The 13957-nt window shown below is 36.8% G+C and overlaps 1 pseudogene; it reads left to right on the top strand.

Annotated features, from left to right (window-relative positions):
- LOC127834880 (polyubiquitin-C-like) overlaps positions 1-13957 on the top strand; it is a 321474-nt pseudogene that overhangs the window by 169532 nt on the left and 137985 nt on the right.

Genomic DNA, 13957 nt, shown 5'->3' on the forward strand with positions numbered 1-13957 from the left:
GCATGTGTATCTCATGGAGCTGCACATTTTGAGTGGTGAAAGGTCAAGGTCAAGGTCATTCTTCAAGGTCAGAGGTCAAATAAATGTGGCCCAAATTGCTTATTTTATAAATACTTTTGCAATATTGAAGATATCAACTTGATATTTGGCATGCATGTGCATCTCATGGAGCTGCACATTTTGAGTGGTAAAAGGTCAAGGTCAAGGTCATCCTTCAAGGTCAGAGGTCAAATATATGTGGCCCCAATCGCTTATTTTATGAATACTTTTGCAATATTGAAGATAGCAACTTGATATTTGGCATGCATGTGTATCTCATAGAGCTGCACAATTTGAGTGGTGAAAGGTCAAGGTCAAGGTCATCCTTCAAGGTCAGAGGTCAAATATATGTGGCTCAAATCGCTTATTTTATAAATACTTTTGCAATATTGAAGATAGCTACTTGATATTTGGCATGCATGTGTACCTCATGGAGCTGCACATTTTGAGTGGTGAAAGGTCAAGGTCAAGGTCATCCTTCAAGGTCAAATATATGGGTCAAAATTGCTCATGTAATGTCACTTCTGCAATATTGAAGCTAGCAATTTTATATTTGAAATGCATGTGTATCTCATGGAGCTGCACATTTTTAGTGGTGAAGGGTCAAGGTCAAGGTCATCCTTCAAGATCAAATGTCATATACGGGGACATTGTGTTTCACAAACGCATCTTGTTCATTTAGAGGAAGTCTCTTAGTAAATATTTAGTTAAGGTGAAGTGTTGTCCTCGATTAGTTTTTGTGGACTACACAGGCTAATTTGGGACAACATTTTACGCACATTAATTAAACGCGATTTTCCTAAAGCAATTGGTCATTGCAAAACTTACTGAAAAAGATCATTTTTCATGAAAAATACTATTAGCTTCCCTTCAAAGCTTGGTTAGGCTTGTAGCTCTCTACCCTCATAATTATTCAGATGACACATTGTTTTCTTGTGATTATAATATCCTTAATTGTTTACCATTTGAACTGTTTATTGTTAACTTAAAGAAATGCACATATAACTGTAAAATAAAATATTAGTCCAGAATGTTTACATATATGTATGACGTTAATTGTGAATATAATTTAGTGTAGGTCCTTCCTTTACATCTGGAAGTGTTGGCGTCAAGAATGGTGGTCCAGGGACATCAGGCTCTTATCCACAAAATAGGCCAAGCCCCCACAGTGGCAGCTTTAACAACATGCTTCCCATGTCACATATGAACAATAACATGACAAATATGAATCTGAACAATTCTGGTGACATGTTGAACAAAGGTGTGGGCATGATGGCCTCCACGGGTCAAGGTCAATACCCCCTCTCACCGCCCGACAATACCTCTCACGTCCGTCACTCCGACCAAGCTAGCATGCATAGCAACAGCACAGCAAATACCAGCCAATCACAGTCCATGAGTAATCATATCTCCACCAATGGGACGGCGGCGTCACATATGGCGTTACCCAATCATAAGTCAGTACCTCCAACCAGCCAGCAAGCCACCTCTGTGCGCGATGATCTTAACTTTGACCCCACTGCCATTATTGATGTAAGTTTGCATTCAATAGGCAAATGTCAATTTATCTTAGACGAGTTTTGAAAATGGTTCCGGTCTGTTAAAAAACATTGACGCCAGGGGACTGAACATTTTTCCTTATATGGCTGTAGTAAAACCTTGTAAGCATTACAAAATGTTATATTGGAAGTTCACTCTTTATAAAATTTGGTCAGAATTTTTGTTCTAATAATATCTTATGCTGCACAGAACAGGTCAGTCCCTTTCTATCTCAGGTGAACAACTTTGCATGTGTATCCCATGGAGCTGCACATTTTGAGTGGTAAAAGGTTTAGGTCAAGGTCATCTTTCAAGGTCAAAGGTCAAATTTTTTGCAATATTGAAGATAGCAACTTGATATTTTGCATGCATGTGTATCTCATGGTGTTGCACATTTTTAGTGGTGAAAGGTCAAGGTCGTCCTTCAAGACCAAAGGTCAAATGTATGGCGTCTGTCCGTCTGTCCGAAAACTTAAACATTGGTCATAACTTTTGCAATATTTAAGATAGCATCTTGATGTTTTGCCTGCATGTGTATCTCACGGAGCTGCACATTTTGAGTGGTGAAAGGTCAAGGTCATCCTTTAATGTCAAAGGTCAAGGTCAAAGGTAAAATTTTGCAAAATGGAAGATAGCAACTCGATATTTGGCATGCATGCGTATCTCATGGAGCTGCACATTTTGAGTGGTGAAAGGTTTTTAAGGTCATCCTTCAATGTCAAGGTCAAAGGTCACATTTTGCAATTTTGAAGATAGCTACTCAATATTTGGCATGCATGCATAGCTCATGGAGCTGCACATTTTCAATGGTGAAAGGTCGGGGTCATCCTTCAAGGCCAAAGGTCAAGGTGAAAGGTCAAATTTTGCAATATGGAAGATAGCAACTCGATATTTGGCATGCATACGTACCTAATGTAGCTGCACAATTTGAGTGGTGAAATGTCAAGGTCATCATTCAAGGTCAAAGTTCAAGGTCAAAGGTCAAATATTGCGATATTAAAGATAGCAACTTGATATTTGGCATGTATTAGTAACTCATGGTGTTGCACATTTTGAGTGGTGGAAGGTCAAGGTCGTCCTTCAAGGTCAAAGGTCAAATTTTGCAATATTGAAGATAGCAACTTGATGTTTGGCGTGCATGTGTATCTCATGGAGCTCCACATATTGAGTGGAGAAAGTTCAAGGTCATACTTCAAGGTCAAAGGTGAAGTTAAAAGGTAAAATTTTGCAATATGGAAGATAGCAACTCGATATTTGGCATGCATGCGTATCTCATGGAGCTGCACGTTTTGAGTGGTGAAAGGTCAAGGTCATACTCCAATGTCAAGGTCAAAGGTCACATTTTGCAATATTAAAGATAGCTACTCAATATTTGACATGCATGCATATCTCATGGAGCTGCACATTTTGAATAGTAAAAGGTCGGGGTCATCCTTCAACGCCAAAGGTCAAGGTGAAAGGTCAAATTTTGAAATATGGAAGATAGCAACTCGATATTTGACAGGCATACGTATCTAATGTAACTGCACATTTTGAGTGGTGAATTGTCAAGGTCATCATTCAAGGTCAAAGTTCAAGGTCAAAGGTCAAATTTTGCGATATTTAAGATAGCTACTTGATATTTGGCATGCATGCGTAAAATTATGGTGTTGCACATTTTGAGTGGTGGAAGGTCAAGGTCGTCTTTCAAGGTCAAGGTCAAATTTTGCAATATTGAAGATAGCAACTTGATGTTTGGCATGCATGTGTATCTCATGGAGCTGCACATATTGAGTGGAGAAAAATCAAGGTCATCCTTCAAGGTCAAAGGTGAAGTTAAAGGGTAAAATTTTGCAATATAGAAGATAGCAACTCGATATTTGGCATGCATGCGTATCTCATGGAGCTGCACGTTTTGAGTGGTGAAAGGTCAAGGTCATCCTCCAATGTCAAGGTCAAAGGTCACATTTTGCAATATTAAAGATAGCTATTCAATATTTGGCATGCATGCATATATCTTGGAGCTGCACATTTTGAGTGATGAAAGGTCAAGGTCATCCTTCAAGGCCAAAGGTCAATGTGAAAGGTCAAATTTTGCAATATGGAAAATAGCAACTCGATAATTGGCATGCATGCGTACATCATGTAGCTGCGCATTTTGAGTGGTGAAATGTCAAGGTCATAATTCAAGGTCAAAGTTCAAGGTGAAAGGTCAAATTTTACGATATTAAAGATAGCAACTTGATATTTGGCATGCATGCGTATCTCATGGAGCTGCACATTTTGAGTGGTGAAAGGTCAAGGTCATCTATCAAAGTTATAGGTCAAAATTTGCAATATTGAATATAGCAAATTTATATTAAGCATACATGCGTATGTCATGGAACTGCTTATTTTAAGTAGTGAAAGGTCAATGTCATCCTTAAAGGTCAAATATATGGCTTCAAAGCGGCGCAGTAGGGGGCATTGTGTTTCACAAACACTTACCTGACATAACACAATGGACTCCACCCAAACAATCCCCCAGGCCCCACCCCAGAATCCTCCCCATTTTTTCCCTTTTTCATGTCCCCAACCACTATAGTGGTGGACATTTTGTTTTTGCCCTGTCTGTTGGTTTGTTTGTGTTTGTTTGTGTGTTTGCGTCAAACTTTAACATTTGCCATAACTTTTGCTATATTGAAGATAGCAACATCATATTTGGCATGCATGTGTATTTCATGGAGCTGCATTTTGAGTGGTGTAAGGTCAAGGTCAAGATCATCCTTCAAGTTCAAAGGTCAAATATATAGCTTCAAAGCGACGCAGTAGGGGACATAGTGTTTCTGACAAACACATTTCTTGTTTTCTTCTTATTTTTGAAATAAACAGATTTTTTAAGCATGGTAAAAAAACACAAATATTTCGTTTTATTTTTAAAAGACCGTCAAACCATCACACCCAAGCTATTGCTATCAAACTTGAAATATAATTGATATGTTTGTTTAATGTCTTTACAAATGTTCAATAGATTGTGGAAAATATACATGAACTCAGAATCGTCTATAATGTACAACTTCTTTAAAACATAAGCGATCGATATGTTTCAATTATGGTTCTCTTCCAGTTAGAATTTGACTATATTACTTAAACCTTATTGAATATGAACAATTTCCTATTATACTGTCAAGCACTCGAAAAGCCGAGCGCGCTGTCTTCTGACAGCTCTTGTTGTACATGTTTTAATTGTTATTAATGTAAATGTATGATTCTCGGTACAGAAGTATTGTTTATAGTTACAATACATTGTATCCGATATTGGTCAATGTTAGAAGAATTTGTTTATAGGCTTGACATTATGTTTCCTGTTAGTATCAATTTGTTGATGCGTATTGACTAAGAAAGTATTACCCAATAGCTATTGTCGTTAATTTAAGTCTTTACTGCAAAAGCTCAAAAAAGGTTTTAATGGTCACATTTGTTTATCTATCTTGGATTTGGCTGAGATATTTTGTGAACCTTGCTCTGGGGAAAATTGGCTTAATTCAAGTGTCCCAGATAAGCCTTAGCAGGCTGCACATACTTATCTGGGACACAGCTTTACGCACATGCATTAAGCCTCTTTTTGCCAGAGTAAGGCTCCGTTCATTTTTCTGTCATTCAGCTTTGTCATCTTAATTACATGCAAATGTTGTTTGCCAGTAAATGTTCCCTGTTCTTTTGTACAATTCGACCACAAAACATTTAATTGCTTAAGTTTTGCAATCTACACAAATATGTTATTATCCCCCGTCAGAGGCGGAGGGATATTGTTTTGGCGTTGTCCGTCCGTCCGTCCGGCCGTCCGTCCGTCCGGCACTTTTGTGTCGGGAGCCATATCTTGGAAGTGCTTTGGCGGATTTCATTGAAACTTGTTATGAGTATATATATGCATAAGAAGATGATGCACGCCACATGGCATTGTACACCATCTGTTAAAAACAGAGTTATGGCCCTTTGTATCTTGAAAAAATGCTTTTTACTATAGGTACTTTTGTGTCTGGAGCCATATCTTGACGGTGCTTTGATGGATTTCATTGAAACTTGGTATGAGTATCTATATGCATAAGAGGATGATGCACGCCAAATGGCGTTGTATACTATCTGTTCAAAACAGAGTTATGGCCCTTTGTATCTTGAAAAAAAGCTTTTTAATATAGGCACTTTTGTGTCCGGAGCAATATCTTGTAAGTGCTTTGGCAGATTTCATTGAAACTTGGTATGAGTATATATCCCCCGCCAGAGGCGGAGGGATATTGTTTTGGCGCTGTCCGTCCGGCTGTCCGTCCGTCCGTCACTTTTGTTTCCGGAGCCATATCTTGGAAGTGCTTTTGCGGATTTCAATGAAACTTGGTATGAGTATATATATGGATAATAGGATGATGCACGCCAAATGGCATTGTACACCATCTGATAATAACAGAGTTATGGCCTTTTGTATCTTCAAAAAATGCTTTTTTTCGTGTCAAATATAACACTTTTGTGTCCAGAAGTATATAGTATATAGCTTGTTGATAATATATTTTATCTCTACAATAAGAACAAAGTTTCCATATTAAGTCATGTTCAATTGGAGATTTGTTATGCCCCTGGTTCGAATGATCGGGGGTACATTGTTTTTGGCCCGTCTGTCTGTCTGTCATTATGTGCATCTGTCACAAACTTTGTTAACCTTGGTTAAAGTTTTGCAATAACTTTTGCAATATTGAAGATAGCAACTTGATATTTGGCATGCATGTGTATCTCATGAAGCTGCACATTTTGAGTGATGAAAGGTCAAGGTCATCCTTCAAGGTCAAATGTAAAATATATGGCTCCAAAGCATTGCAGTAGGGGGCATTGTAATCTCTTGTTTCTGATAAATATAGGGCAGTATACACCATTTCTCTGCAATTGCACAAAGCAAACTCAACACTGTTCAGCAATTCTGATTTTTATAAAATTTCGGGGAGCATATAGTTGCCAGTTTGTCCTTCCTTCCGTCACACTTTCCATCACACTTTTGTTACAGTTTCTTATAGCGCCTTCAATATTTTACCGATCTCTTACTTATTTTGCATGTAGGTACCTTGCATGGAAATCTACCTTTGATTAGGTTAGAGGTCACTGGGGTCAAGGTCACCTAGGCTAATAATGGATTTCCTCAAGGTCACAATTTGGTTACAGTTTCTCATTGCGCCTTTATAAGGGGAGCATCCATCGTTTTCAACGATACTTGTTATATGTCAACATTCTGGTTTACCTTTTTATGTATTCTTCTTAAATGTTCAGTTACATCTTTCTTTCTAGAATGTCTCTCTGTATCCATTTATGATTTATTAATATCTCAGCTTGGAAAGCTGTTTTTTTCTGTTCATATAATTTGATGGTATCTTTTTAATTATGCCCCTCTTCGAAGAAGAAGGGGTATATTGTTATACCCCCGCACACGAAGTTTAGGAGGGTATAAAGGAGTGAGCTTGTCTGTTGGTCGGTCGGTCGGGCGGTCTGTCTTCTGTATGTCGGTCCGTATTAAGTGTCCGCTCTCTAATTCAAGTTGTTTTCATCCGATCTTCACCAAACTTGGTCAGATGTTGTATCTAGTTTTGCTGGATGTCGGTCGGTCTGTCTGTCGATAGACCAGTTCGTTTCCGATCAATATCTCGCCAACGAATTGTCCAATTTGCTTGAAACTTCACATGCGCATTGGCTTCGGATAGCAGATGAAACCTATTGAAATTGAGGTCAATAGATCAAAGGTCAAAGTCACTATCATACTAAGTATGAAAATCGTTTCCGATCAATAACTTTTTAACGAATTGACCGATTGGCTTGATTTTTCACATGTGCATTGGCCTTATGCAGTAGATGACCTCTATTTAAATTGAGGTCACTAGGTCAAAGGTCAAGGTCACTATCACACTTAGTGTGAAAATTGTTTCCTATCTTACTCGTCAACGAATTGACCAATTGGCTTGATACTTTACAAGTGCATTCGCCTTGGGTAGTGGATGATGCCTATTGAAATTGGGGTCACTAGGTCAAATATCAAGGTCACTAAGTGTGAAAATCTTTTCCGATCAGTTACTCTTCAACCAATTGACAGATTGGCTTGATACTTCACACGCGCATTGGCCTTGGATAGTACATGTAGACGACCCCTATTGAAATCGAGGTAACTAGTTCAAACCCCTGTTTGGAGGGGCATATGTCTCCGACCGCGGAACACTTATGCCTGATTGTTTTGAATATTTGTATTAATCTTTGTATTGATGAAAAACTCAAAATATCTTATCTATGTTTGACAAATAATGTTTTTGTCGGCTGTAAACATCATTGTCGTACTACGAACGCTTAAAACAAATTCAATTAAATTGCTTATTGTTTGGTACAAAACATTTGGGATAGAATTACTAGTATTACTAATTAGTTTCATAGCCAAAAGTTAGTGTTCGGAATAATTTTTGTATCATTTCACAGCTGAACAATAACTTACCATGACAACCTATTATCAAGTTTATTGTTTCAAGCAAAACTATTTTTCGGCAAGTAGCCATGCTATTGATCAAGGGTGCAATGGAAGTTATGCAATTTCAGTGTACGAAAGCAAAAATTTACTTGTTGGTTTATCAATGAGCCATATGTTTAACAACATTCCTTCATGAAACACAGTTTGTTAATGTGATCTCATTGATAACAACAGTTTCAAACGTTTTCAGTAACACAACTATTCATGTTTTGCTATATATTCATTTCGTATGACTATCATTTATTATATACTTGTGTTATGCCTTTAACAAAATACAGGTTGTATAAATCGTTGAAATAAATACCGTATTATGCTACTCGCTGTTTACTGATTCCGTATTTCCATACCAGCCGGACTACTTTCTTCGACCCATTTAATGACGTCACAATACGCGCACCGAAAATAGGAAACCCCTATTTTATATTACGAAATATATTACGTTGTATATCATTTGACGTCATTTCTGTGACAAAACACAAGAGTTTTATTAAAACTCTGGATTTCAGGACATGTCGGACATGGTGTTTTTTAACAGTAAACTATTTGTTTAAAACATCGAACAAATGCAAACCGTATTTCGGAGTGTGTTTTTATCATGCATAAATGTAAATTTCGATAGGAATACAATAAAATAGTGTTGTTTAAACTAAGTTTCGATAAAGACATGGAAGAATAGAAGTGAAAGTGCATATCGTTTTAACGTTTTTGTTATAAATATTTGATTATAGTTGTCAACTTAATTGTTATTAACATTGGATTAACGATGTCATTAAGGTAAGCATGTCGGAAACCTGTGTTTTCCCGGTTCAAATGTTTTACACGTAAATTTACTTAACTGTATTCTTACGCGTCTTAAATAAACTATGGCGTACCGTTTTAGTCATTGTTTCGTCAGTTTTGTTAAAGCAAAAAAATACATTTTGACGAGGCTGCGAAGCATCGTCTAAGTTATCATATCATCTTCACAATGGCAACCTATGTAAAAGACCGAGCCAGTCCGATTGAGATAGCTCGATTTTTCTAATCGGCATACCTCGCTGATTATCATTGATAAAGGTATAGGAAGCTCAGCTATAAATAGGACAGCTGATTCTGGGAAAAGATTTAATAATAGTTTGAAAACGTTAATTTTAAATCAGTTATATTCAATCCATTATATGTTTATAGATCAATGAAACAACTTTGCATTTTCTGTATTGTATTTTACATTTGTCGTGATTCAGTAAATAAATTGCGAATTAAAACGTGTATAATTAACTTTCAACGCGATCATGAGTGTAAAGAAAACGAATTATTTCGAACCTGCCACTGTAAACGTTGTAGCGACTATGGTATATAAACAGCATTATAGCCGTATCATATCTGTGATACTCGCTCTTCAGCGTGCTTTCTCATTTTGCATATTAAATAAACTTTTCAAACATAAATTACAGAGCCACATCAGTGCACATACTATGTTTGACAATTCATTCGTTTGTTGGATATTGTTTGCTGTTTTAAACACATATTAGGTCATATCACGGAGATTTAGTTAACCTTACCATGTGTTCATGGGCGAACTGACGTATTCAAGTGCTCTTACGACTATGTGCTCATACCCACTTTCGATCGGGAATCATCATGAAATTATTGCCGTACTTAACGAACAAACGTGCCTAAGCTTATTGAATTAGAGAAAATGAACAATAATCAAAAGAGAAAAAGTATATGTTCATGCACATGGGATTGTGAAATCACGTCCGTACACAAAGCATCATTAACTTAGGAAAGGAAGCAACGAATTATAAAGTTTGGTATGATATACATGTGAAATTAAAGAGCATGGTGTAATGAAAGAGCATGTCAAGTTTTGAATTTATATGCTGAAACGTAATGTTATAACTCACAAACGTTTTAATGTATCAGACAGTTTTTTTTAAGATAAGTGGTACAGAAAATACACGTCGAATACCTTTTTAAAGATATTTCATGTTATATTTGATCGAGAATGTAACCCGCCTCCCAGTTTCCCTGAAAGGACCAAGTTCCCCACGGGTGCTACTTACCCCCATTTTTTGTTCGTACCCTGCATTTTTCGTACCCAATTTTTTTCGCTTTTCGCACCCATTTTTTTTCGTACCCAAATTTTTGCTCGTAACCAAATTTTTTTTCGTACCCAATTTTTTTCCTACCCAAATTTTTTTCGTAACCAAATCTTTTTACGTTCCTATTTTTTTTTTTGGCATAATTGTTGTACCCAAAATTTTCGTACCCCTTTTTTCCTACCCAAAATTTTCGTACCCACATACACAAGTGTGGTGATGTAGATAAACTTAAATAGATGCTTTTATATCAATCCTCTTCAAAAGCATCGTCACACCAGTACTGTCAGTACTTTGATTTAACTGTTTTCGTAAGTTGTTGTATATTATAAAAGGAATATAACGCTAGTAAAATGTTCCAAGAGTTTGTATCATTCTCGTGTGTTGTGCTATTTCGCATAACACTCGAGGCTCCGCCTCTCGTGTGATTTGTCATTACACAGACCATTCGACTGATACAAACTCTTGGAACAATTGACTAGCGTAATATTCCGTCTGTATTAAAATGCTCAAATCTTTGTCTAGTTACTCACTCTTCTTCAACTCTTCCTTTCTTGGTTTATGGACAAAAAAGGTCTTATTGTATAAAGCAAAGTTATAAATTTGAGACTGAACCATAGACAACTATAACATTAAAAGAGACATATAACATTATATTCTTAATTAAATATTGTGTAAAGAGATATCCATGTAAGCACAAAGCGGAGCTCAAAATTTAAAGAAAAAGCTTGTGAACACTTATTTTATATAGAAGTCATATTTTTTGTGCAGTCTTTATGAATATTTCTCTGAACATTCTTTGTGATGATTTCTTTGAGGAGTAAACTCTGGTTCCTGTCATTAAAACATGGTTGCCATGTGGCTGTTTTTCTCATGTGGCTTTAGTACAAATAATTTTAGGTTCAGAAGTCACTTTTTATGCTTTTCCAAAATTTATTTTGCGGGGAACATATAGTCGCCGCTTCGTCTGTCCGTGCGTGTGTGTGTGCGTCTGTCTGTCCGTCCGTGCAAAATTTTTGTCCGGGCTATTTCTCAGCAACTAATTACTGGAATTCAATGAAACTTTATAGGAAGCTTCACTACCAAGAGGAGATGTGCATATTATCAGCCGGTTCTGGTCGGATGATTTTTCACAGAGATATGGCCCTTTGAAATTTTCCATTGTACATATAGTGCAATTCTTAGCTGAGCTATTTCTCAGCAACTTATTACGGGAATTCAATGAAACTGTATGGGAAGCTTCACTACCAACAGAAGTGCATATTATCAGCCGGTTATGGTCGGATGATTTTTCATAGAGTTATGGCCCTTTGAAATTTTCTATAAACTGTACATATAGTGCAATTCTTGTCCGGGCTATTTCTCCCCAACTACTGGAATTCAATAAAACTATGGCAAGCTTAACTACATTGAGGAGATACGCATGTTATTTGTGGGTTCTGGTTAGATGATTTATTTAGAGAGTTATTGCCCTTTGAAATTTTTAAGTTGCTAAACCATCCATTTTATTATTTTGTCCAAAGTAATGCCCCTCAAGATATTTCCTTTTATCTGAATATATAGTGCAATATTGTGACAAAATAAACCTTTGGGGAGCATCACCCCTCTCCGACGGTTTCTTGTTTGACCCAGTCATCATAAAACTTGCTGAAGCATTAAATAATTTTATATATCTGGGCTTAGTTTAAAAATGATTGTGGTTTGTTTATAAGCATGGCTGTGAGATGTTTGGGCAATTCCCCTTATAAGTCTATTGTGAAACCTTGTTAACACTACCTTCTTAGAACACTTAGATTTCTAACTCTTTCAGTGCTGGAACTGAATTTTGAAGGCCTTTGCAAACAGTTTGTATCCAGATGAGACGCCACAGAACGTGGCGTCTCATCAGGATCCAAACTGTTTGCTATTCTGATAGTATTCTTTGAAAAAAAATCGAAGAAAATGCTAATTTAAGAAATTCAGCAGATGACATTTTAGCAGACGACAAATGTCCCAGCATGCAAAGGGTCTGAGTTGGGCACCTTATACAGATATGGTCCTCTTGTTATCCAACGTTTTAGTTGTATGTACAAAGATAGTAATTTATACAATAACAAAAAAATATACTACTAATGTTTATTATAAAAAAAAATCATATAAGCCTACCGGTATAACCGACTGGTATTGACTTAATTGCAATTTATAATTTAACTCCAATTTAATATACTGATTAATTATTTTAGATATGCAGATCTTCGTGAAACCCCTTACTGGCAATACCATCAAACTCATGGTGGAGCCCTCTGCCTCCATTGCAAATGTCAAGGCCAAGATTCAACACAATGAGGGAATCCCCCCAAATAAGCAAAAGTTACTATTTGCTTCCAAACAGCTGGAAAATGGCCGTACCCTCTCTTACTACAACATCCAGAAAGAGTCCACTCTCTTACTGGTCGTGCGTCTGCCTGATCGTATAAAGATCATCGTGAGGATGGTCACTGGTAAGACCATCAACCTCGAAGTTGAGCCCTCTGCCTCCATTGCGAATGTCAAAGCGATGATTCAAGTCAATGAGGGTTTTCCCTCAGATCAGCAGAGGCTGATGTTTAAAAACAACGAGCTGGAAGATCATCATTACCTTTCTTCCTTCAACATCAAGAGAGACTCAACCCTCCATTTGCAGTTAAAGTTAAAGCAGATCATCATCGTGAAAACAAATTCTGGCAGAATGATCCCCCTCGAGATTTTTCGCTCTGACTCAGTTAGGAGTGTCAAGACTAAGATCCAAGACAAGGAGGGAATTCCCGCACAGATACAGAGGTTGATCTTTAATGGCTGCCAACTAGAAGATGGTCGTACCCTAGATGACTACAACATCAATGATGGATCTATGCTCTACGTGGTACTTCGCCTCAGCGGATCTTGAACCCCATGCAACCAATGTTGAAAAAATATCGGTTCTCAAGCTATAATAATAATTAATTTCCAGTATTATTTCTGAGATTATGTAAAGAAGTTATTTGTGCAACAATATTCCTTTAAAACCAGTTTAAACTCCTATTACTTCTTTAATGACCATTCCAAGGTGCTTAATCGAATTTTCTTCATGTATGTGCGTTTGCTTTGTACTTTTGTGTCTTGTCATTTCTTTTGCTTTGTGTCACCCTGTCTGTCAGTTGGTTCCTTGCTACCTGTGTAAAGAAATTATAATTTGTGCAACAATATTCCTTTAAAACCAGTTTAAACTACTATTACATTTGCAAGTACCATTCCAAGGCGCTTAATGGAATTTTGTTCATGTATGCTTTGTACGCGCGTGTCTTGTCATTTCTTTTGCTTTGTGTCAACCCGTCTGTCAATTGGTTCCTTGGTACCCTCCTGGTTTAACTGAAGTTTACCTTTATATGTATTTGGTGCGAAATGAAAACGAAACTGCATATTTTTTAGAAACGTACTGATTTCATTTACTAACCTCGATTACGGTAGAAGATAAAATATTCAAGCCCGTCTCATATATACATGTGACGTTTTATTGAATGAGTGTGTTTGATTGGTTGATTGGAAAACAGATTTTCTATGATCACATGAAATTATACAAAATCTGTTTTCCAGCCTTTTTATAAATGCATATCGATATCAGGTAACCATGCAAACTTTGCCCTTTCATTGACTTTGTGCACCTATAAAGATAAAATTATGACTTCTAGTGGCAGTAAAGCCTTCTGATTTCAAATTCATATTTCTTAGGCTGATAGAGATCTTTTAGTTATCATGAAATATTTTTTCTTAATACTGATGACAAATGACGCTTAAT

Source organism: Dreissena polymorpha, chromosome 6 (assembly GCF_020536995.1).
Source record: "Dreissena polymorpha isolate Duluth1 chromosome 6, UMN_Dpol_1.0, whole genome shotgun sequence".
NCBI classification, from domain to species: domain Eukaryota; kingdom Metazoa; phylum Mollusca; class Bivalvia; order Myida; family Dreissenidae; genus Dreissena; species Dreissena polymorpha.